We start from the raw sequence: 26981 nt of genomic DNA, 5'->3' as shown, positions 1-26981 counted from the left end.
CATTGACCAGAGGGTTATACATAGTTATAGCCTCGAGTGGCTAATATGTGTTGTATATAGGGCTGTAAACGAACCAAACGAACACGAACAAGGTCTTGTTCATGTTCGTTCGTTTAAGTTAGCCGAACAATAAACGAACATGAACGGATAAACGAACGAGATTTTCTTGTTCATGTTCGTTCGTTTAACAAATTACTTTGTTCGTGTTCGTTCATTTATGTTCGTGAACATGCTAAACGAACATAAACGAACAAAGATAAAAAAATAAAAAATAAAAAAAAAACACAATTGAACATATATGAACATAAACGAACATATAATATAGCAATATAATAAAAAATAATTGAATATAGATGAATATAAATAAACTTAAACGAACGAACATAAACGAACGTAAATGAACATCATAAACGAACGTTCACGAACATAAATGAACGAACGAGACGATTGTTCATGTTCGTTCATTTAACTAAACAAACGATAATTTTTGTTCATGTTCGTTCATTTATTAAATAAACGAACATAAATGAACTTCCCGCCGAACAGTTCACGAACGGTTCCCCGAACGTTCAGTTCGTTTACAGCCCTAGTTGTATATGGTATTTTGAAGAACTCACAAAGCATTTATGCTTACCGTGTTATGTGTTATGTGTTTCAGGTACCAATGATGATCGCCGGAAGGCGTCAGCATGATCCATACACACAGACAGAGGATTTTATTTGTGATCTTGGGATACGATTTGTTTGATAACAATTATTGAACATGAGATTTAAGAATGTTTAAATGATAACTATTTTGTTTGAAAAATGAAAATTTGTTTTGAAAATTTACGTCATTAGACTACCAGAATGTCCTCTAAGGGAACCACCACCGTCTCATCGGCTACACACTTCCTCAACTGGGACACGTGCAAGGTGTTATGAATCTGGCTCAACTCTGTAGGTAGCTCCAACCAGTATGCTACCTTACCCACTTTGGCGGTCACTCTAAAAGAACCGATGTATCGGAAACCCAGCTGGCCCCGTTTCCTGAATCGCATCACCCCTTTCCATGGAGATACCTTCAGGAGGACAAAATCTCCCACCTAGAACTCTATCTCGGATCGTCGTCTGTCTGCATAAATCTTCTGGCGACTCTGGGCCGTCAGTAACCTCTATCTGACCTGCTAAATCTACTCGGTCATCTGGAGCACCATCTCAGTGTCACCCATCACTCTCTGCCCTACTCCCCAACAGATGGGAGTCCGACACCTCCTCCCATATAGATGCTCAAAGGGAGGCATACCAATACTCAAATGATGGTTGTTGTTGTTGTACGAAAACCCAGTCAAGGGAAAATAAGTGTCCCAACTTCCTCCGAAGTCCATAACACATGCACGCAGCATGTCCTCAAACATCTAAATTGTCTGATCGCTCTTCCCGTCCATCTGCGGGTGGTATGAGGTACTGAAATGCAAACACGTACCCAACTCCTCATCAAATTTCTTCCAGAACATTGAAGTAAAGCGCACGTCTCGATCTGAAACTATCGAGGTCGGCACTCCATGCCATGCTACCACCTCTCTCACATAAATCTCGGCTAGTCTCTCTGCAGAAGAGCTCTCACTAGTAGCGAGGAAGTCAGGACTCTTCGTCAGTTGGTCCCCAATCACCCATATCACGTCAATCCCACGCTCAATCCTTGGTAACTTGGTGATAAGGTCCATAGAAATCTATTCCCACTTCAGCTGGGGAATGTTTAAAGGTTGTAATGGACCATGTGGATGTTGGTGCTCTGCCTTGACCTGATGATAGGTTAAGCACCTCTCAACTACCCATGCCACATCCCTCTTCATACAGGGCCACCAATAATCTCTCTTCATGTTCAAATACATCTTAGTAGCCCCTGGATAGATCGAGAATCTCGATCTATGCGCCTCCTCCATCAGTATACGCTGAGCTCCACACGTGTAGGGCACCCAAATCCATCCTCGGAAAGTCATAAGCCCACGGTTATCCATCACAAACTCAGACACCTACCCAATCCCCTACTCCCTTTTACAGTCCTCCGGTCTCATGGCCTACACCAGGGCCTCTCAAATAGTATCTAGGGTTGGAGTCATCACCGTCATCCTCATACACATATCTCATATCGGAGCACTCATTGTTCTACAGCTCAGGGCATCGGCTACCACATTAGTCTTGCCCGGATGATATAAGATCTCATAGTCATAGTCTTTCACTTCATCCAACCACCTCCTCTATCTCATATTCGGGTTGGGCTGATCCATGAGGTACTACAGCCTCTTGTGGTCCGTACATATGGTACGCCGGACCCCGTACAAATTATGGCGCCAGATCTTAAGGGCGAACACCATCGCCCCCAGCTCCAGATTGTGGGTGGGATACCTCGTCTCATGAGGCTTCAACTGCTTCGATGTGTATGCTATCACATGCCCTCGCTGCATCAACACTGTACCCATCCCTGATATGGACACATCACAGTAAACTACAAAGTCCTACATTCCCTCGGGAAGGGCTAAAATTGGGGTTTCGCACAATCTCTAGCGAAGAGTCTCAAATGAGGCATGTTGTTCGAGGCCCTAAGAAAAAGTAACACCCATCCAGGTCAATCTGGTGAGAGGAATGGCGATCTTGGAGAAATCTCTAATAAACCTCCGATAGTATCCAGCCAAACCCAGAAAACTCCTAATCTTGGTAGGGGATCTTGGCACCTCCCATCTCAGAACTGCCTCAATCTTGGTCAGATCGACCAATATCCTATTCTGGTTTACGATATGTCCCATGAAATGGACCTCTCGTAACCAAAAATCACACTTGGAGAATTTAGCATAAAACCTCTCCGTCCTCAAAACGCCAAGAATCTCTCTATGATGCTCCTCGTGCTACTCTCTGGATCTCGAATACACCAAGATATCATCAATGAACACAATCACCGATCGGTCCAACATAGGCATGCACACCTAGTTCATGAGGTCGATGAACGTTGTTGGTGCATTGGTGAGCCTGAAAAGAATCACCACAAACTGGTAGCGCCTATAACGAGTCCTAAAGGCCGTCTTCTGGATATCCTCCTTGTAGAATCGCATCTAATGATATCCAGACCTCAAATCAATCTTGGAAAACCAAGACACCCCCTAAAACTGATCGAAGATATTGTTGATCCTCGGTAATGGATAACGATTCTTGACCATTAGCTTGTTCAACTCTTGGTACTCAAGACACATCCGGTTTGAACCATCCTTTTTCTTGAAAAAAAGGATCAACGCTCCCCACGGTGAGATACTCGGTCTAATAAAACCCTTCCCTAGAAGCTCCTGGAGCTATGAGGAAAGCTTTTATATCTTTGGTGGCGCATGGTGATAAGGTGCCTTGGAAATGGGCACCGCTCCCAGAACCAAATCGATCTGAAACTCCTCGGGGAAAACATCCGCACACTCACACATTATCGGAACTTCGACAATAGAACTCGACCTCTCTGTAGCATCCCGCGTATCCATCACATACGCCAAAAATCCCCAACAACCCTGCTGTAAACTCTGTCTCGCTCTGGCAGTGAACAGAAAGCTGATCATGATCTGGTACCCTCACCATACACTGTAAGTACTCCCCCACTAGGGTCTCTTATAATCACCATCTGATGCTCACAGTCGATCATAGCTCCAAACCGACTCAGCTAGTCCATGCCCACTATGACACAGATATCACCCATCTCGATCTGTACCAGATCTATTGGAAACTCAACACCAAAAATCTCAAGCACACATCCCCGAATCACATCAGTAGCAAAAACCGCATGCTCATCGGCTATAGAAGCTCTCAGAGGTCGACTCAATGCCTCACGTTGAATACTGATGTGACGACTAAAAGCTAAAGACACAAAGGATCGACACGCACCCGAGTCAAATAACACCAAAGCAGGTGCAGAATTCACAAGAAAAGTACCTACATACAGCATAATATAAGCACAACATATCTCAAAAGAATATAAATAAGAAATACGTATCAGCCACGACGTCAGGTGTTACGTGGACCTCCTCCGCTGTGAGCTGAAAGGCTCTCCCGCGAACCCTCGGTCTCTCGACCTTCGCTTGCCGGCTGTCAGTAGCATGCAAAGCAGCAGGTGTAGAACCCTGAGCTGATCCTTGAATGAGCTGGGGACACTCAGCCTTCCGATGTTCAGTCTGGTTGCAGTGAAAGCAATCTGCAAACTCCTTAGGGTAATCCTTCACCATATGCCCCTTGATATTTCCATATTTATACATATTTTTAGGCAATATTTACTTACATTTTTATTAACATTTTGGTTATTTGCATAAAATTATGGTACTTAAGAGGATAAATTGTTATTTGCAGCCAAAGTGAAGCATTTTCGAAGAAAGGGACCAAAACTGACAATACTTGGAAATTGGAGACTTAGAGTACAAAAGATGAAGAAATTCACGGATTCAACCCAATCCACGATGTGGACTAGAAGTCCATGACGTGGCATGAGTCTTCCAGAAGATACGTACACGCGAAGTAAAATCCTTGCCCCATAAGGATTCCTCGCAAACCACGTCGTGAAACATCAGGTCACGACGTGAAAAGGGAAAAATCGGATAATTTAAATACCCTTGTCCATTACGACTTTAGGGACTTTTTGCAAAAGAAAAGGGTTTCCAGAAGATGAATTTTAGCAGAGGGAGAGATCTGAAAATGTGACAACCATCAAATTTCGGTCAAGTCAAAGTCAGCTAAAGTCAGCAAGTCAAACCGTTTGACTCAATTTCCCCGTGAGTACAAAAATTCACACTATGAAACTTCTACATAAACTTCTATTCTAATGAGAAATCATAAAACAAAAAGTGCGAACATCTAGATCTCCTTAACCTAAAACTGTAGTACGTGGCGAGCCAAACCGATAAAACAATGTTGCATACTCATCGGGAGTGTGTAAGATCCTTAAACAAGGCTTAATAGGGTTTACAAACCTTGCATTGCGAAGCCGGACACTCACACATGCCACACTCGAAGCCTCTCTCAATCGTTTTCACTCTACCTCTCTCTATTTGAAATCTCTCTAAGTATGTGAAACTTCTCCCAAAACTCTCTTTGTATGAGAAATCTCTATAAGTATGTGAAATCTCTCCCAAATCTCTCCAAGAATGTCAAATCTCTCCCAAATCTCTCTCAAAAGCTTCCCGTAACTTTTTAGAATCATTCGGGTCATTCCGACCCTTAACCGGGTCAAAAACGGCTTAAAACGAGATAAAAACGAGAAAAACGGGCCTTAGGAACCAAAACCCTCTTATAAGAGGCGAAGTTCCTTAGGACCCGAAGGTCCTCTTAGGGACCGAAAGTGAGAGGACCGAACCCGAGCCCAGGAGGAACCGAACCCAAGAAAAGGAGGAACCGAAGGTACTGTTCACCCGAACCGAAGGTACTGTTCACCACTAACCGAAACCGAACCCTGCTCAGGAGGAACCGAAGGTACTGTTCACCCGAACCGAAGGTACTGTTCACCACTAACCGAAACCGAAGGTACTGTTCACTACTATTCACTACAGTCCGTTCGGTTCACACAGTCTCGCCTCTTATTCCCGAACCGAACCCTCGCCTTCTCTCGCTTCTCGCTCTGTCTCCTCGCGCCCTCTGTTCTCTTCTCCCCTCTCGGTTCCTTCCCTTCTCTCTTCTTCTTCTCTCGGTTGCTGCCTCCCTCTCTCTCGGTTCAGCATAAGAAGGCCGAGCCTCGGCCAGATTTCACATATTTGTCACTTTTAGCCCATTTTTGATATTTTTAACATTTTAAGCCCGTTTTTCGTGATTTTAAAGCGGGATTTTCTCCAGAAATTATATTTTAACATACTAAACCCTAAATATTCATAATTTAAACATATTTTGATGAAAATCATTATTTAAACAATAAGAATCAAATGGGTGAATTATTAAAGGTGGAGTGTTGACTTTGCCTTATCCAAAGTCACAAGCAACCACCCCACACCCACTCTATGACCAGCCATACCTCCCCACCTTACTTAGGTCACATCAATGTCCCTCACACTCAATTTACCCTCATTCCCACGTTTTTAGAGCTGGAACAAACATCCTCTCTCCTCATTTCTCTCAATTGCCCTCATTTCACTAAGTATCAAACACCACTTTTCTCTCAAACTTTTCCCACTCAAATTTCGAGATTCAAAGCTGATTTTCAAGTGTTCTTCCACTCTTAGTAAGTATAATTCATCCTCCTTATGATTATTTCACTTCATTCTACTCAAATCATGAATATCTTACACAAACTCCATCATATTAACGTTAGAGCTTCGAATCTTCAAGTGTTCTTGGGTTGAACACTTCTCTTCTTCAACACTCATCTACTGAAATCACTCAAGGTGAGTCCATACCCCTACATTTTCATGCTTTCTCAAGTTTTCAGGGGGGGAATACAAGTTAAAACACTAAGAACATAATTAAATTTTTCTAACAGCCTTCATCAGAAAAGTTCAACTCCATTCACGGACAGTTTTGGGCATCTTAAACATTTTTGTTTTCAAAAATGTACAAGGTGCAAATAGTTCAAGTTTGTAGCTTTAAAATGACTACTTGCACATCTCCATACGATTTTTCTACAATTTATGGTGATTTTTACAAAACTGCCTATCATTTTAAAAAACAATCCGGACCAGTCTGTGATTATGGAAATTTTCACCCAAGTTGGAGGTCATTAAAAATCGTGATAAAAATTATGAGTAAACTAGACACATTTTGTGAACTCTCAAAATTTACGGATCTAGTTTTCGACTTCGTATGATTTTTCTATGATTTTTCCAAAAACAGGGCAGAATGGCTAAAGTTAGCCAACAGCATGTAAATATCATAACACTTTGTATTATGTTGAGCAAAGTGTATAATCATAAGTTCTAATATTTGAATGTGTTTCCTTGTTAGTTTATCATTATGAACTGAAACTAAGTCATTCATATTAAATATTATTCATTCATGATAGAACACGTATTATTTAACTATAAAAAGTATAGTTTGATAAATTCATAACACTAATACATTTCCATAAAAGAGTTCATACATATTACATACATTTTAGATAAACTATAATAGGTATAGTTTATGATACATCACTCAACGCATTCGTACAAGAAGGGTACATTCATACAAGAAATATTTATATTCACACACATTTCACGTAAACTTGTTAACCTATATTGTGAGACTCTCTCTCTCTCTCTCCCCGTACGTCCGAGTGCAGGATATAATTCCTGGTAGTTATAATCAGAATCTCCTTGAGGGAGAACGTGATATGTGTATATAGATCTATATTGGGTTTGACACCCCACACCTTGCTGCTAGCTACAGTTGGACCTGCAGGTCTACGGGTGACAAATGTCATTTTATTTTTCGCGACACTGAGAACGTCGTGGCAGGTTCACATAGTCATAGTATGATTATAGCGACTCACATAGGGATATAACAATCCATAAGTTTACGGGATTTTATTTTCAAAACCTAAATGAGTTTTGTGTCGATTTAAAATCACTTTTTATCTCTATGAGTACAGATATTACTGTACACTTTTGGTTTTGGTAGTTATGACTACACATCATTTGAAACCACATTTATACTTTTAAGTATGGTCAATACTTGTTACTCTCGGTCCACTAATTTAGGACTACATATATATAAAGTATTAACGAACATGAGAACATACAGAATTTTCATTTTATTCAAATGCGTCCATGTCCATTTAAGTACATAATGTTTTCTATTAATAAGAAAGGTTACTTATACATTCTGGTCTTCAGTCATAAGACTACATTACGCAGATTTAAAGAAAATATCGGATTTTCTGGATACATATTCTAACGCTTTTACAAGAAAAACGATTTACTTTTCCAACGAAATCTCTTATGAACTCACCAACCTTTGTGTTGACACTTTTCAAAACTACTTGTATTCTCAGAAATTCAGTGAAAACAGGAAATCAACAACGTTTTGAGGATGGGACGATAAATCGTCAAACAGTTCATTTTGTATTATAATGTAATTGATGTGAATCATGTAAACATGTGCTTTGATGTAACGTTTTCAATTATATTTGTGTTGGTTGTATTTACTTTGAGCACTATTATACTCATTGTTGTGATACTCTACATGAAGTCCTCCACCCCCGGACGTTTCCGCCATCCTTGGTTTGGGGGTGTGACAGAAAAAAGGTTTTCAATACCAAAAGTGTCAGAGATCATAATAAAGTTTATTTGTTTGATACTTAAACATGTCTTGTTATTTGATTTGTATTTGCTTTTTAGTTGCTATGAGCAGCTAAATCTAGCTACTCTTGTTTAGCTAGATGAAGCTTTTGACTTATGGATTACCTTATTGATAATAGATTTCATTAGTTGGAAAATTGCTTGTGTTTGATTTGTCACCACCTAGCATGTTAATAGTTGTTTCTTGAGTTACTTGAATTCATGTTCTGTGTAGCTTAGTGACCATTAAACTGCATGAACGTGTTTACCTAGTGATTTGATGAACTTTGAATTGCTAGAGCTAGGATCGACCAAAATTCTAGATATTAATTGAAGTAAATAAGTTTGGTTGTGCTAGAGAAGATAAATTATGACCATAATTGTGTTTGCCTAATAAATCTTACATAGCAATTTCATAATCATAACTCATTATGTGTTTGATTGTGTGACCATGCATAGTTTTACATGAATGAGTTAATTATTGGTAAATTTAGACCTAAATTACTAATATAAGATAACTTAGATAACCAGCTTTGATAATCCATAGTTGATAACTAACCATAAAGAATAAGTGGATTCGAACTAAACAAGAGTGTTTGTAGTTATTGATTGAATTTGAGTTAAGTTTGTCTAATCTTGCAAAATCAGATAAAACCCTTTTTGCTTGTTAATAATTAGGTTAATTTAGTAGTAAATAGATTAGTAACACTGTTCCTTGTGATCGACACCCGGCTTACCAAACTATTCTATAAATCGACCAGGTACACTGCCTAGGTGCATTTTAGTTAGTTAAGTTAGTTAGGTTATAAATTATAAAAATTAGTGGGTACTTCTGTGCACATCAAGTTTTTGGCGCCGTTATCGGGGAATGGCTTACTTTATTGTTTATTTGCTTTAGATTAATCAATTTTTTAAAACCTGCAAAAAGTTACTTTTCTAGCTTAATTAAATTTTTTTAGTTACAGAAATCACGACATAGAGCACCCTTCCACGATGTGACAACTGTGATTTCTAGTTTTTTACCTTTATTTTTAAAGTTTAGTTCAGTTTTACGTTTTTATTTCTTTGTTTTTATTTCAGGAGTTCATGACTAGAGGTTCTAACACACCTTTGGTGCTACCTTTTGAAGACCCATAGTCTACCCTTCGCAAAAAGAAAGATAAGAACGTGAAAGAAGATTAAACACCAAAAAAGACGCCCTTAAAAGAATTTAAGTCAGTATTCTCAAAGAAGTCGGAGAAAAAAAAAAGGAAGAGTCAAGTTCATCTTCAAAGAACAAGAACAAAGTTGAGAGATTAGATCAAATACCTATCCCAAACGAATCCGAATATGATACCGAGCCTGAATTTGAATTACATACAAGCGAACCCAAAGACGAGCCAAGAAACGAGATGGAGAATATTGAAGAAATGTCAATGGGAGCTTACAATAAGCGAATTAGAGACGATGTTGGTCCAGGATTAGTACAACCTGCCATTCCAGACACTGCCACATTCGAGCTGAAAGGACATATCCTCACCGCACTTAAGGATATTCCATTTTATGGGAAAGATCATGAGGATACCTTCAAGCATCTAGATGAAGTCAATGACATTGCATATTATTTCAATGTCCCAAATGCAAATAGAAATACCGTTTTGCTAAGGATGCTTCCCGTTACTTTTAAGGGAGCTGCAAAAGACTAGATAAAAACACTACCACCGGGTATAATCACTACATGGGCTCAAATGTGTGAGTAGTTTCTAAACCAATTTTGCCCACCATCCAAGATAGCTAAACTCAACAAGGTAGTAACCAACTTTGAGCAACAATCGGGGGAGTCATTATACGAGGCATGGGAGCGTTACAAAGGGTTGATCAGAAATTTTCCTCAACATGATCTTAGTGCTCAACAAGAGATGTCAATTTTTTATGATGGGTTCAATGTTATGACAAGAAAACTTCTTGATTCTCAAGGGCCACTGACAAAGAAAAATCCAAGGGAGGTTAAGGAGTTAGTTGAAGAATTCACGAAACACTCTTCTGAGTATCACAACCCAAGGCAAGATGGTACAAAAGGTAGTGGAGGCACGCAATCTGAAGAAATAGTTGCTATGATGGAAATGTTAGATAATATGGACCGGAGGTTGACACAAATGGACCAATCATTTCATGCAATTAGAGTTGGGTGCGAACAATGTAATGGTCCACACTTGACTAAGGATTGCAACTTGGATGAGTATGGGAACAAAAGAGATCAAGTTTGATATTCGAGTGGGCATAAGTATGATGAAGACTAGAGAAAGCCAAATGAGTGGCTGCCATATGATGAATACAAGAAGCAAAAGGAAGAAAAATTCAAGCAGACAAGCAGAGGATTCTACCAAAAAGAGCAACCACCAATGGAGAAAAAAGTAGATTTGGAGAACATGTTGACCCGATTCATGGAAGCTTCATAGAAAAGACATGATGATACTGATGCAGTGCTAAAGGAACACATGAAAATAAAGAAAGAACAACAGACAGTGATGCTTGACCAGCAAAGTTTATTAAAACGTCATCAAGCATCAATCCATAATCCCGAAGTCCAAATTGGTCAACTAACTACTTTGGTGAGTAACAAATTATCTTCACAGTTTCCTGAGAAGAAGACTCAACCACAAGTGATGGCCATTGATAGTGAAGATGAGGCAATCTCTAAGTTTTTAGAAGCACTAGAACAGGAGCCACAGCAGTCCGATACAAAGCTAAAGAAACCAAACTCGAAAATGAAAATGTTGCTGGAATAATGAGACCACGTCGTGAGACTAATTTGTCCACGTCATGGGTCATGTCTGAACAGAAAAATTCAGACTTTGTCCCGGTTTACCGACCGCCTTTGCCATTCCCGTCTCGAGCTAATCTTAGTCCACTAGAAAGGGAACATCTAGAGTTTATCAAGCAAGTAAAGGGTATTCCTATTAATACCCCTTTTATCAAGTCACTTTCAAAAATTCCAGAATACGCAAAATTTCTTCAAGATTTAATAGACACGCATCAGAAACTAAAGAAAAATTCTAGGGTCATTCTTAGTGAACAAAGTTCAAGAGATATATTCGGACAGTTGCCAAAGAAGATGGTAATTCCTGGACGCCTCACTCTCCCATGTGAATTTGGAAATAACTTGAAGACTTATGCTTTAGCCGATTTTGGGGCTAGCATAAATTTAATGACTTACACATTCTATGAGAAGCTCAATATTCAAAAAATGAAGGCTACAAAGACGACAATTCACATGGTCAATCGTTCAGTGACTCATCCAAGAGGGATAGTGGAAGTCATCCTTGTTAAAATTGGGAAATTCATTTTCCCAGTTGACTTTGTTATTATGGATATGAAGGAGGATGTTAATGTCCCAATCTGTAACACCCCGGTTTTTCTCGGTACGTTTGGTTATTTTAATTTAATTATCCTTGTAACCTTGGGTTAATTTATTTAACCAATGCCTAAAATTTTTATGTTGTTGGACTCTTTTTATCATCTTGTAAACTCCTTTTATTGAAGTCCATGGACTATGGGCCTATTTGTAGAGTCCATCTAGTAAATAGTACTTAATGTGTAAATTGAATCATTTGGAACACACACAAGGAAAACACTCTAAACCCTCCCTCTCTCTCAAAAATCATCCCTCTCTCTCTCTTTGGGATCAAGAGCAGCCAAGGGGCTGTTTGGAGCTTAATTCTTGTTCATTTCCAGCCTTGATTCGTATTGGTATGAACCTCCTTATCCTTTCTTACAACTTGATTCATAACCTTGTTCTAGTTTTATGATTTCATCTTCACTTCTTCTCCTTCTTATTTTATTTGTAATTGTATGTTATACATCATCTCAAGATCCTATCTTCACCCCATATATGGTGGATGATGGATCTAGGGGATTACATGTGGCAAAAGATCATGGAAACCCTAAAAGGGAGAATGATGATTTTATGTGCTTATGTTTATTTTCATGTTGATTATTATTACATCCTTGTGGCTAAATGAAATCCTAATGATCCCTAACCCTTTTTAGTACCACCATTATCATGGGAACTGAATTGGGATGATGAACACATCTTAAAATGTGATTCAAAAGGAGAAGGATGGATAAGCCAAAAAGGAATCACGGGTGGCTACGATTCTGTTTTCCATCAGATCTGTAGTCATATTGTAAAAATCATATCTGGATCTATAGAACTCAAACGGACCCCAAACCAGTTCCAAAAGTTCAAAAATTGAGTTGGCTAACTTTCTTAATCAGGCCAACCTCACTGATAAGGGCTTTATCTATGTGAAATAATGGCATCTTTTCTGTTAGGTCTGATACGAGTCTGTTCTGATATGTCATTTTTTTTCATCATTTCTAAGTCTTGGAAAAGGATCCAGAGTGATTCCAAGTTTCTATATGTTCCTTATATTATGAATTTAAGATCTGGAGAATATGAGGTGTTATTTCCAATTATAAATTGGTTAGAATGGATCCACACTCCAGGTCAGTGGGCAGTCACCAGCTTTTGCTAGTGCTGTGATTGTCCACAATGTGAATTTTATATCTGGAGTTTGAGAGATGCTTTTAATTCAATTCCAACTCTGAGACTTTCACTTCTATGTCCTTTAATTCTCTTAATTTGTTTTTGGACGAATTCTACTCACAAGTTGGGTAGAATTGGCCAACATCACTTGACTGTATTGTTGGAGACAGAAGTGATACACCATTTTGTAAAATTCATATTTAATTCATCTTTTGGAGTTAGAATGAGTTCTTTATATTTGTGGAATCCTAAGCAATCATAGTTTCCTATAAAATTTAGTTAAAGCTATGTTTCTGTTTTAGATTTTGGAGTAAATCCGTTTTGAACAGCAGGTCTGTTTTAGAGACCTTGCTGTGATCACTCTTTTCTCAACTCGTAGCTTCATTACTTCTCCATTCTAACCTTTAGTCCTTCTTAGGTGAGGTTTTGAAGTTTGCTCAAGCTTGGTAGCATTATTTGATTGTTAGACATCCTTAATACTCACTCAAGGTGAGTTCTCTCACACCGTTGTATTGATGATTGTGTTTGCTAGTTAGCTCGTGTGTGATTATTTGAATTTATTATAAAAGCATGCTATATAAGTATTGTTTTAATTCGTACATGTGCACTGTATGTAACTAATTATGGATATGGGGACACCACCAAAGGATACGGATTTACCGGTGCGGTGGTAGGTAAGATCACCAACGTAATACTCTTCGTGAGGTGCGGTGATTAGGGCCAAATGATACGGGATCTTCCCGGTGCGGTTCAAACCTACAAGTCCTTCTCGTAATATAGACATTGATTTGTTCTTTGCCTTTATCATTATAATTGGAAAATGGATTAGGGCTAGTAAATATGAATGTTAGTACAATGTCTGTGTTTGAATTCACTAAGCTTCGTGCTTACGTTTTTCCCTTATAACTTTTCAAGTGTTAAGATTAAAGAGGCTAAGGCTTGACATGGAGCATCGGGACATCGCTACTAGTTATTTTGTTGGGACCTTATTATTATTATTAATTCCGCACTTATTTTATATGATTATTAAGTTGATGCATTATGTTATGACTATTTCAGTTGTTTTAATTTAATTTAAGATGCGTTTTAAAAGTTTAAAATTTAAAAAAAAAAAAAAAAAAAAAAATGGGTGTCACAAGTTGGTTTCAGAGCCAAAGTTTGAGGGAACTAGGCATTCTTGTGGATGTTCTAGACTCAAATTTGAGGCTCTATAATAGTTTATTCTCTTTTTTAAAAGATTTTTTCAAACTTTCTAAAGACTAGTGTGAAAGATGTCGCGGTGTGCCAGTCAGCCAGCCAAGTAAGCCTTATTTCTTATGTTAAATGTTTAAGTTAAATTGTTGACTATGAATTGGATTCTACTAGTCTTAAAATGCTAGATTACACACTTATTTAATGTTAACATGTGAGAGAGATGTAAAATTAACGGCTAGAGCGAGCTGGAAATTTTGAAACTAGACGCGATTGCGAAATTGGAACTTGTGTGGAAGATAGTAGAAGGGCCCCTACTATTTGAAACATCGGTGCCGGTTTCGGGTCGGGGCAAGGTTGAGAAATTTTCGGCAAGCTGAGTGTTTCGTCTTCCTAGAAATATCTAGGCTGAATTATTTCTAAATATTTTCCTCCTTCTACGGATACAGATGGCTCCGCCTACTCGCCTTAATCAACTCCAAATGGAGCAAGTTAGGAATATTGTCGCTAAGGAATTCAATAATGCTTTCAATGAACTAATCCCGGGCGTGACCAATGACATAATCAACCAGGTCAAAGCTCTTCTGGATGAGCGCCTCGCAGCTATTCCCGGGGGAGCGTTACCGGCTCCGCTCGTTCGGGATTCGACATACTACTTCGAGAAGTTCAGCAAGTGTAGCCCTCCTCTTTGGAATGGTGAATCCGACCCAGTTGCTGCTAAGCATTGGGTGTCAGATGTTGAGGGCGCCTTCATGACTGTTGGGTGTCCGGACCAGTACAAAGTTGTGATCGCCATGAATCAGCTGCGAAAAAGGGGAAAGACATGGTGGAACACCATCACCGCTCTATTAAACGAGGAAGAAGTGAGGGCCATGTCTTGGGCCCAATTTGTGGAGAGGTTCGAGGCACAATATGTGCCCAAGGTGGAGCAGCAGCGGATGCAGCAAGAGTTCATGGCCTTACAGCAAACTACCAAGTCTGTTAGCGACCTGAACGCCAAGTTCTTGGAGATGCTATCTTTTTGTCCCTCATTTGCTGGGAACGAGGCCTGGTTGGTCAGCCAATACACTACCATTCTACGTACCGAGATTCGGGAATTCGTTAGCATGCAGGAGTTCCCGACTTTATCCACAAGGAGGAGGGAAATCGAGTTGCAGACCCAGACCAAGAGGAAGGCCAATGACACCTCCTCCAAGTCATCCGGAGATGCCCAGAAAAAGCAAAAGCAGGGTGGTAAGTCAAGGTATGAGTACAGGCCGTCTTCAGGTCAGGGCGAGAAAAATCCGTTGATATGCTACAACTGTAAAAAGCCAGGGCATCATTGGAAGAATTGTAGGGCTCCCCCTGCGAGTGCAGTTCCTCAGATTACTTCTGTTGCTCCCGTCTACTATCACTGCAACGAGACGGGACACAAGAAGCCCGAATGCCCGAAGTTGAAGGCTGGTAAAGGAAGCGGGGGTACAAATCCTGCAATTGCAACGTCTTCTAAGGGACCCACTATGGTGACACGAGGTCGTGCTCACCAGATGACTGCGGATGAGCCGGTGATTACCGCGACAGTGGCAGGTAAATTTTTTTTTTCTTTTCTCTCCTGCCATTATTTAATAAATGGTAGTTAGAATTGTTTACATGATCGTATGTGGTAAAACAGGCACTTATTTGCTAGATTCCAAGCCTGTTGTTGTTATGTTTGATAGCGGTGCTACCCATTCTTTTGTATCTCGCACGTTTATTAATCGTCTGGGGTGTAGTATCGGAAAATTGGCTCGCCCAATGGTTGTCAAAGTTGCCAACAACCGCAATATTTATGTCACCGATGTCTATCGGGGTTGCACTCTCGAGTTTTCTGGAGTTGAATTCCCTATTGATCTTATCCCTATTGTGATGCGAGAGCTCTGCGTTATCGTAGGCATGGATTGGCTTGATGCGTTTGATGCGGAAATCCACTGTCGTAAGAAGCAAGTTCGTGTTCGAAACCCTAGAGGTGGAGAACTTATTATTCAGGGGGACATTCCCCGCCTGGCTATGGCTTCTTGCTCTTCTGCTATAGCACTAGACGACGTTCCTATCGTTTCCGACTTCAGCGATGTCTTTCCGGAGGAACTCCCTGGCTTGCCACCTGTTCGGCAAGTGGAGTTTCGCATTGATTTGGTGCCAGGTGCGACTCCGGTAGCGAAAGCTCCTTACCGCTTGGCACCACCTGAAATGAAAGAGCTCCAAGATCAACTGCAAGAACTAAGTGATAAAGGGTTTATACGGCCAAGTTGCTCGCCTTGGGGTGCTCCTATTCTCTTTGTGAAGAAGAAAGATGGATCCCAGCGAATGTGTATTGATTATAGGGAGCTAAACAAGCGCACGATAAAGAATAGGTACCTGTTGCCACGTATTGACGATCTTTTCGATCAACTTCAGGGAGCATCTTGGTTTTCCAAGATTGATTTACGTTCCGGTTACCATCAGATGCGTGTTCGTGAAGAAGACATTGAGAAAACAGCATTCCGTACTCGATATGGGCACTTTGAATTCGTGGTGATGCCTTTTGGGCTCATCAATGCACCCGCAGCGTTCATGGATCTCATGAACCGGGTGTGTAGCCTGATGCTTGACCGTTCGGTCATAGTGTTCATAGATGATATCTTAGTCTATTCTAAGAGCAAAGAGGAGCATCAGCAACACCTTCGGGAGATTCTGGAAACTCTGGCAAGAGAAAGGCTTTATGCTAAATTCTCAAAATGTGAATTTTGGTTGGAAGAAGTTCAGTTCTTGGGGCATGTGGTAAACAAACACGGTATCAAGGTCGATCAAGCCAAGGCCGATGCGGTTAAACAATGGAAGATTCCAAAAACACCTTCTGAAATTCGTAGTTTCTTGGGTTTAGCCGGTTATTACCGGAGGTTCATTGAAAATTTCTCTAAAATCGCCTTACCACTCACCCGATTGACCAAGAAATCAATGAATTTCGTTTGGGGCCCGGAGCAGCAACTGGCGTTTGATGAGTTAAGGAAGCGATTGTGTGAAGCTCTGATTTTGGCCTTACCTGATGGGGTTGAGGATATGGTGGTTTACTGTGATGCATCGCTTCAAGGTCTTGGTGCCGTGTTAATGCAACGAGATAGGGTGATAGCCTATGCCTCCCGACAGCTGAAACCCCACGAACAAAACTACCCCACTCATGATTTGGAGCTTGGGGCTATTGTTTTCGCTCTTAAGATTTGGAGACACTATCTCTATGGAGTGAAGTTTATCATATACACTGACCATAAGAGTCTAAAATATTTGTTCGAGCAGCGGGATTTGAATATGAGGCAGATCCGATGGTTGGATGTGGTAAAAGATTATGATTGTGAAATTCACTACCACCCCGGTAAAGCTAATGTGGTAGCTGATGCTCTCAGTCGTAAACAATCTGCCGAACCGATTAGAGCTAAGTGTCTCCGGATCACGATGGTGTCGTCTTTGTTAGATCTAATCCGGGACGCCCAAAAGACGGCAATACTGGAGGAAAACATCAGGCGTGAGAAGATTGGGAAAGAGTTGCCTAAGATGGAACGAGACGGGCGGGGTTTGCTGACTCGCTACGGTAGGGTTTGGGTTCCATATACCGGGGGAAATCGGAAAACCCTAATGGATGAGTCTCATAAGTCAAAATTTTCTATCCATCCTGGTGCTACTAAAATGTATCGGGACCTTCATGAGGCTTACTGGTGGCATGGAATGAAGAATGATGTGGCTCGATTTGTGGAAGAATGTATGACCTGTCGGAAGGTCAAGGCGGAACACCAGAAACCGCATGGGAAGTTGCAACCATTGGAGATTCCTGAATGGAAATGGGAGCATCTAACCATGGACTTCATTACAAAACTTCCTAGAACTGCCCGAGGATCAGATACGATATGGGTGATTGTTGCTCATTTGACTAAGAGTGCTCACTTTCTGGCTATAAAGGAGAGCTCATCGGCGGAGAAATTAGCCGAGATCTTTGTTCGGGAGATTGTCTCATTACATGGGGTGCCCGTTTCTATCGTCTCTGATCGAGACACCCGATTTACCTCTCGGTTCTGGAGGAAGTTTCAAGAGGAATTGGGCACACGATTACATTTTAGTACCGCCTTCCATCCGCAGACAGACAGGCAGAGTGAGCGGATGATTCAGACCTTGGAGGACATGCTTAGGGCGTGTGCGATTGATTTTGGGGGTAGTTGGGATGACCATCTAGATCTAGCTGAGTTTTCTTATAACAACAGCTATCACTCGAGCATTAAAATGCCTCCGTATGAAGCCTTGTACGGGAGGAAGTGCAGGACGCCCGTTTGTTGGGGTGAGGTTGGGCAGAGGGTACTTGGGAGTACCGATATCGTGCTACAGACTACGGAGAAAATCCAAGTGATTCGGGATCATTTGGTCACAGCGAGTAGTCGTCAGAAAAGTTATGCTGACAAAAGACGCTCCAATCTTGAGTTCCAGTTGGGAGATTATGTGTTGCTTAAATTCTCCCCCTGGAAAGGTGTGATTCGATTTCGGAAGCGGGGAAAGCTCGGACCCCGATTCATTGGACCCTACAAGGTCATAGCTCGTATGGGGAAGGTGGCTTACCGTTTAGAGCTTCCTGACGAGCTTAGTCTAATTCATAATACATTCCATGTGTCTCAGTTACGAAAATGCGTTGTTGATGAGACCGCTGTGATACCACTGGAGGACATACAAATTGACGAGCGTCTCAATTATGTTGAGAAACCAATCGCAATTTTAGAACGAAAGACGAAAGCTCTCCGCAACAACACTATAAACCTGGTTAAGGTGCAGTGGCAACATAGGAAGGGTTCGGAATGGACTTGGGAACCGGAATGTGAGATGCGGGCTCATTATCCAGATCTGTTTCTAGGTGTTGACTTCGAGGACGAAGTCCGTTCTTAGTGAAGGAGAGTTGTAACACCCCGGTTTTTCTCGGTACGTTTGGTTATTTTAATTTAATTATCCTTGTAACCTTGGGTTAATTTATTTAACCAATGCCTAAAATTTTTATGTTGTTGGACTCTTTTTATCATCTTGTAAACTCCTTTTATTGAAGTCCATGGACTATGGGCCTATTTGTAGAGTCCATCTAGTAAATAGTACTTAATGTGTAAATTGAATCATTTGGAACACACACAAGGAAAACACTCTAAACCCTCCCTCTCTCTCAAAAATCGTCCCTCTCTCTCTCTCTTTGGGATCAAGAGCAGCCAAGGGGCTGTTTGGAGCTTAATTCTTGTTCATTTCCAGCCTTGATTCGTATTGGTATGAACCTCCTTATCCTTTCTTACAACTTGATTCATAACCTTGTTCTAGTTTTATGATTTCATCTTCACTTCTTCTCCTTCTTATTTTATTTGTAATTGTATGTTATACATCATCTCAAGATCCTATCTTCACCCCATATATGGTGGATGATGGATCTAGGGGATTACATGTGGCAAAAGATCATGGAAACCCTAAAAGGGAGAATGATGATTTTATGTGCTTATGTTTATTTTCATGTTGATTATTATTACATCCTTGTGGCTAAATGAAATCCTAATGATCCCTAACCCTTTTTAGTACCACCATTATCATGGGAACTGAATTGGGATGATGAACACATCTTAAAATGTGTTTCAAAAGGAGAAGGATGGATAAGCCAAAAAGGAATCACGGGTGGCTACGATTCTGTTTTCCATCAGATCTGTAGTCATATTGTAAAAATCATATCTGGATTTATAGAACTCAAACGGACCCCAAACCAGTTCCAAAAGTTCACAAATTGAGTTGGCTAACTTTCTTAATCAGGCCAACCTCACTGATAAGGGCTTTATCTATGTGAAATAATGGCATCTTTTCTGTTAGGTCTGATACGAGTCTGTTCTGATATGTCATTTTTTTTCATCATTTCTAAGTCTTGGAAAAGGATCCAGAGTGATTCCAAGTTTCTATATGTTCCTTATATTATGAATTTAAGATCTGGAGAATATGAGGTGTTATTTCCAATTATAAATTGGTTAGAATGGATCCAGACTCCAGGTCAGTGGGCAGTCACCAGCTTTTGCTAGTGCTGTGATTGTCCACAATGTGAATTTTATATCTGGAGTTTGAGAGATGCTTTTAATTCAATTCCAACTCTGAGACTTTCACTTCTATGTCCTTTAATTCTCTTAATTTGTTTTTGGACTAATTCTACTCACAAGTTGGGTAGAATTGGCCAACATCACTTGACTGTATTGTTGGAGACAGAAGTGATACACCATTTTGTAAAATTCATATTTAATTCATCTTTTGGAGTTAGAATGAGTTCTTTATATTTGTGGAATCCTAAGAAATCATAGTTTCCTATAAAATTTAGTTAAAGCTATGTTTCTGTTTTAGATTTTGGAGTAAATCCATTTTGAACAGCAGGTCTGTTTTAGAGACCTTGCTGTGATCACTCTTTTCTCAACTCGTAGCTTCATTACTTCTCCATTCTAACCTTTAGTCCTTCTTAGGTGAGGTTTTGAAGTTTGCTCAAGCTTGGTAGCATTATTTGATTGTTAGACATCCTTAATAGTCACTCAAGGTGAGTTCTCTCACACCGTTGTATTGATGATTGTGTTTGCTAGTTAGCTCGTGTGTGATTATTTGAATTTATTATAAAAGCATGCTATATAAGTATTGTTTTAATTCGTACATGTGCACTGTATGTAACTAATTATGGATATGGGGACACCACCAAAGGATACGGATTTACCGGTGCGGTGGTAGGTAAGATCACCAACGTAATACTCTTCGTGAGGTGCGGTGATTAGGGCCAAATGATACGGGATCTTCCCGGTGCGGTTCAAACCTACAAGTCCTTCTCGTAATATAGACATTGATTTGTTCTTTGCCTTTATCATTATAATTGGAAAATGGATTAGGGCTAGTAAATATGAATGTTAGTACAATGTCTGTGTTTGAATTCACTAAGCTTCGTGCTTACGTTTTTCCCTTATAACTTTTCAGGTGTTAAGATTAAAGAGGCTAAGGCTTGACATGGAGCATCGGGACATCGCTACTAGTTATTTTGTTAGGACCTTATTATTATTATTACTTCCGCACTTATTTTATATGATTATTAAGTTGATGCATTATGTTATGACTATTTCAGTTGTTTTAATTTAATTTAAGATGCGTTTTAAAAGTTTAAAATTTAAAAAAAAAAAAAAAATGGGTGTCACACAATCATTCTTGGTCGGCCCTTACTAAATAATGTTGGTGCTTTAGTGGATGTTCATGAATCTAAGCTTACGTTGAGGGTTGGTGATGATAAGTAAGATTTTGGTATACAAGATGGGTTACAAGGAAGTGATGTTCGAGATGAAGTGTTCAATATTGATGAAGACAATGAACTTGAAGAATTGGAAAAGCTAATGGAGGAAGAACTCAAGACAATTAATCAAGTCAAACGCACTAAACCAAGAGCATTTGTTCCATTTCTCGTTGAAGTCATTGCATACACAAAACCAACATCTTTGATAAGTGAGGAAAGCAATGATGTGTCAAGTGATGAAGACGAGGCTAATTCAAAGGAGACAATTCCAATGGTCAAGGAAGAAAAGGTCCCTATTGAGCTAAAGCAGAATGAAAAAAAAAAATTAGGAACAAAAAGAAAGCTTGATATAGATGAGACAAGGGCTAAAAGGGAAAATTCGAAAAAGGCGTACATTAGACGAGTTCAAGCATACAAGAGGCGATGGAAGGAGCAGAAAATCCAGCTAGTGATGCACTCATCTGAAGATTCAACGTAGGAGGAACGGAGTCCAGCTCACGACTCCATCAAAAAGAAGCATTTCTTGGGAGGCAACCCGAGTTTGGTTTGCATTTTCTTTTCTTTTTAGTTTTTGAATTTTTGATTAGGAAAGTTATCAAGTCATCATCTAAAAACTATTAATTGGTAAAGATTAGATGTGGGGTACTCTGGAATTAGATGAAAAACAATTAAAATAAACAAATATAATTAACTAAATCAATTTTATGAAAAGACTGAAATCAAGCCGTGGCAGTGTTCTCCACGTCATGAATCTAGATAGATCTGTATCATTTTCGCTGAATATGAAATCATGTCATGGTATAGCCCTCCACGAAGTGGCCTTTAAAAGTCACAGATGGGGACCAGTCCATAAACACTTTGACCCAAATCTTTTTCCTCATTTGTTTACTGCACACGAACGGCGACAAGGAAACCCCACAGCCGATTTCCTTTGTTTTTCTTCCAAATCACTTGCATTTTCTTGTCTTCTAACTCCATCCAGTATGTATTTCATCCTCTAAGTGTTGACATTGCTCCAATTTTTATGCATTTTGATGGTTAGGGTTTGTATAGAAATTAGAAGTCCCCAAATTGATCAAATTAGTTGATGTTATATGGATGCATCGTCTTAGTTTAGTAGATTAAAAAAAACCCCATGTGTTGTTCTTGTTGGAGATTGACTGTATGATACTTGATATGTACCCCACATCCCCACTGTGTCCCACAAATTAGAGCGCCAAACCATGCCGTGTAATCTGGGCGTACAAAATTCAGTTTCGTTTTTTTATAATGCTTTGGGTGCTTTTGTTTGTTTTGGTTTGTTTGTGATTTCAGGTATGGCTCTTAGATGTGCTGTTCAACAGGAGAATAACTCGATTGATGTGGCAAGTATTCATCCTTTGTATCGGTTTCCTCAAAACATCTCTCGAGCATTATTGAACACACGTGCCTGCTCAGCAGACACATGCTCAGGGCAAAACAACGACCTCTCATAACCATTCATGTAATCTCATTCACCGACTCTGTCTTATACTTGAGAGACAGAAACTCCTATACCAAACGCTCCTTTTCCACTGATGGAACATACTCGTCTTGGAACAACTGTGTAAACCTCTCCTACGTCACTGCAGCATGGTCCGCAGGAGTAAAACTGGCAGTCACAAACTTCCACTAGTTCTTCGCCCCCAGGCGAAGCTGGTTCAGCGCAAACCAAACCCTCAAGCAATATGGGCATGAACATGTGTAAAAAAAAACCCTCAATGTTAGAGATCCATCTCATGGCAGTAATCGTATCCCGTGTCCCATCAAACTCTGGTGGCTTCGTGTTGCTGAACTCCCATAGCAACAACAAGTCACCTCCCTGTGACCTGGCAGCAGAGACAGTTGCGGTGGCTGTAGCAGCAGCATCAACCTCGGTAACAGCAGCATACCGCTCATCAAATGTCTCAATCAGGATGGTCTTGATAGACCTAAACATCTCCGGAAATCGCCTCTTGTGTGAATGCGGCCACCTCATCATGAATCATCATGTAAATCTCATCACCGCTAGTCCCACTGCTCCCTGGGTTGTGGCATGTACTCACCATGATGTCTCTGAAACACAACAAAAAAATCATCGGAGACTCACTCGAGTATACCCACACTCAATCACTTGCCCCTACTTGCTCATCGGCATCGTAAAGATTCTTACATGAACTGCCTACAGATCTGGTGCATTCAGTAGTACGGGCCAAATACTACCTTCCACACCAACCTATAGTCACCCCAAGTCCTCCTCGTAGGATCCTAATTCACGAGTACTCTATTTCTCACGAATAACAGACTACTCTCTTAGTAGACCCCTCACAAGCTCATCTAGGTATCTTTCCTAGTTTTTCTCTCAATTCAACACTCTCTCTATGTGATTCCTGCTAGATACTCTTACTTAGCTCATACTTAAAAGCACATAACAGATAGCAGCAACTCCTAGGCTAAGGCATCATAATTCAGGAAACTCTAGTCCTAAAATATGAAATACCTAGCCTATCCTCTAGCATGCATAACTAATATCTCATAAATATCTCATAACACAAAGTAAGGGTATTTTGGGAAATCACCGTTTGGGCTCTGGTTGATTATACACACTGCTCCAACTTGTTTTCTCTTAAACCCTTCCTCATTTTAGAAAAAATATTTCTTTTGAAAATTTTATCAAATCCTCAGTTTGAGTCCAAACACACCCGAAGGTGCATCCAAATCCCTCAAACCAAGGCTCTGATACTAACTTGTACCACCGTAAATTTTCAAGAAAATTTTTCATTAAAAACACAATTATTTCCTTTCAAAATCACAAAAATCCCACAATTATCAAGTTATCAAAACACATGTTCCAAAACTGAATATATCACAAATCCAGGATCCTCCAAAAACATATCTCCAACTCGGGTGTGTATACAATCAAGCCGGTACCTTCCCGTGATCCTGAGAGGTCTCCTGAAACACATAACACATAACACGGTAAGCATGAAGCTTATTGAGTTCCCCAAAATACCACACATAGCTCATTAGCCACTCGAGTCTATAACTCAATAAGACCCTCCGGTCAATGTGTCTTAGTGGGACCCTCTGGTCCCATTGCTTGGGTGGATCCTCTAGTCCTAACTTAGTAAGCTTAGAATAATACACAGCACAAATCACAAAGATATAATGCAGGATATCACAATACTCAATATAATCCCATAAGACCCTCTGGTCACAAAAAGATTACCACTCTAGGTAAGTATAGTGAGAAGACTCATCTCGTAAGAAATCGGATAACCTCGAACTCAAATCACTGGTCTAGCCTCTGCCTAACACATACGAAAATTATCCTTAATTAATAACGGCTCTCAAGAAGCTAAAATAACCCTTCTACAAAATCACAGAAGGGTAAAAGACCATTTTACCCTTCTATGGCCTTAATATTCCACAAATTGACCAAACCCAAAAAGTCAACCAAAATTCAATGCCAACGAGTGTGTTGCACGTACAAGATCTCTACGCTGGGCGTACTCCGATGACATGCATGTATCGGGGATTCTCAACCCTACGCTGCGCGTACTGGGATTACACTCGGCGTACGCCCCAGTTTTGTTCTTTCTACTCTTTTGGTCTTAATCAGTTAAGACCTTAGCTCATATCACAGAACTGGACTCCCTAAAGACTCCTACTCCATAAATTCAGTGACTTTAAACCTTTGCATGGCTGAGAGAGTCACAAACACCCAAAAATCTGATTCTCTTATCTCAAAATGCTTCTATCTCATGCATGGGTTGATTCAAATGTCCATGTCTCGATTTTTATGACACTATACCCCTATAGACACTCAAAGTAGTTGCACATAATCTCTGGAGCTCATTTTCTCATAAAGCATCCAACTTTGGGACCAAAACCCAAAAATGGTCTAACATTATGTACAAACAAAATAGTGAGAAAGCTTTGAGCTTTATACCTCCAAATGAAGCTCCCAACACAGATATGCTCAAATCTATAGCCTGGACTCCCACTCCTTCTTCTTCAAAGCTCCTTCTTCACTCCAAGAACACACAAGATCACTTAAATGCTCTCAAATGGACGCACACAAACTCAAAGAACGAGGATTAGGGTTTGAGAGGGTTGTTTTTCTGAGGATGGTGGTCAGGAATGAGGCCATCATATCCGTTATATATGGACACACCCAAAAAAAGGGTTTTCACGTTGGGCCTAGTACACCCAGCATACTAGGTGGCTTCCGCATCAATATTACACACATGAGTACGCTGAGCGTACACTCACATACTCCCTGCGTACTCATTAACCACCTTTTTATCTATAAGGGATAAACTTGACAAGTAACAAAAGAACATGGTTTTATAAGGTATACATGGACTTGGGATGTTACAATCCCCCCCCCCCCCACTAGAATCTGACTTCGCCCTCGAAGTCATACACCGAAAATAAATTTGGGTACTGCTCTCGCATCTCGGACACCAGCTCCCAAGTCCACTCAGACCACCTCCGGTGTTGGCACTAAACCTGAACCAAGAGCACCTCTTTGTTCCTCAACACTTTCACCTTCTGATCTAAAATTGCTACCGGCCTCTCAATGTAATTCAGGCTCGCATCTACCGAAATGTCCTCTAAGGGAACCACCACCGTCTCATCGGCTACACAATTCCTCAACTGGGATATGTGGAAGGTGTTATGAATCTGGCTTAACTTTGTAGGTAGCTCCAACTGGTATGCTACCTTACCCACTTTGGCGATCACTCTGAAAGAATCGATGTATCGGGGCCCCAGCTAACCCCGTTTCCTGAATCGGATCACCCCTTTCCATGGAGATACCTTCAGGAGGACAAAATCTCCCACCTAGAACTCTATCTCGGATCGTCGTCTGTCTGCATAAATCTTCTGGCGACTCTGGGCCGTCAGTAACCTCTATCTGACCTGCTAAATCTACTCGGTCGTCTGGAGCACCATCTCAGTGTCACCCATCACTCTCTGCTCTACTCCCTAATAGTTGGGAGTTCGACACCTCCTCCCATATAGAAGCTCAAAGGGAGGCATACCAATACTCGAATGATGGTTGTTGTTGCTGTACGAAAACTCAACCAAGGGAAAATAAGTGTCCCAACTTCCTCCGAAGTCCATAACACATGAATGCAGCATGTCCTCAAGCATCTGAATTGTCCGATCGCTCTGCCCGTCCGTCTACGGGTGGTATGAGGTATTGAAATGCAAACAGGTACCCAACTCCTCATCGAATTTCTTCCAGAACCTTGAAGTAAAGCGCATGTCTCAATCTAAAACTATCGAGGTCGGCACTCCATGTCGTGCTACCACCTCTCACACATAAATCTCTGTCAATCTCTCTGTAGAATTGCTCTCACTGATAGCGAGGAAGTGAGCACTCTTCGACAGTCGGTCCACAATCACCCATATCGCGTCAACCCCACGCGCAGTCCTTGGTAACTTGGTGATAAATTCCATAGAAATCTGTTCCCATTTCTACTAGGGAATCTTTAAGGGTTGTAATGGACCATATGTTGGTGCTCTTCCTTGACCCGGCGACAGGTCAAGCACCTCTCAACTACCCATGCCACATCCCTCTTCGTACAGGGCCACCAATAATCTCTCTTAAGGTCTAAATACATTTTAATGGCCCCTAGATGGATCAATAATCTCGATCTATGCGCCTCATCTATCAGTATACGACGAGCTCCACCCGTTAGGGTATCCAAATCCA

General features: G+C 40.5%; 1 non-coding gene across 1 annotated transcript; it reads right to left on the bottom strand.

The window, feature by feature from the left end:
* Window positions 1–10018: 10018 nt before the first annotated feature.
* LOC145013444 (small nucleolar RNA R71) lies at window positions 10019–10125 on the bottom strand. Its single transcript, XR_013665004.1, has one exon. It is a non-coding gene; the product is annotated as a small nucleolar RNA R71 (small nucleolar RNA).
* Window positions 10126–26981: the final 16856 nt, after the last annotated feature.

The sequence above is a fragment of the Lactuca saligna genome, chromosome 8 (assembly GCF_052625555.1).
Source record: "Lactuca saligna cultivar CGN05327 chromosome 8, ASM5262555v1, whole genome shotgun sequence".
Classification (NCBI taxonomy): domain Eukaryota; kingdom Viridiplantae; phylum Streptophyta; class Magnoliopsida; order Asterales; family Asteraceae; genus Lactuca; species Lactuca saligna.
This window is presented reverse-complemented; position numbering and strand designations above follow the sequence as displayed.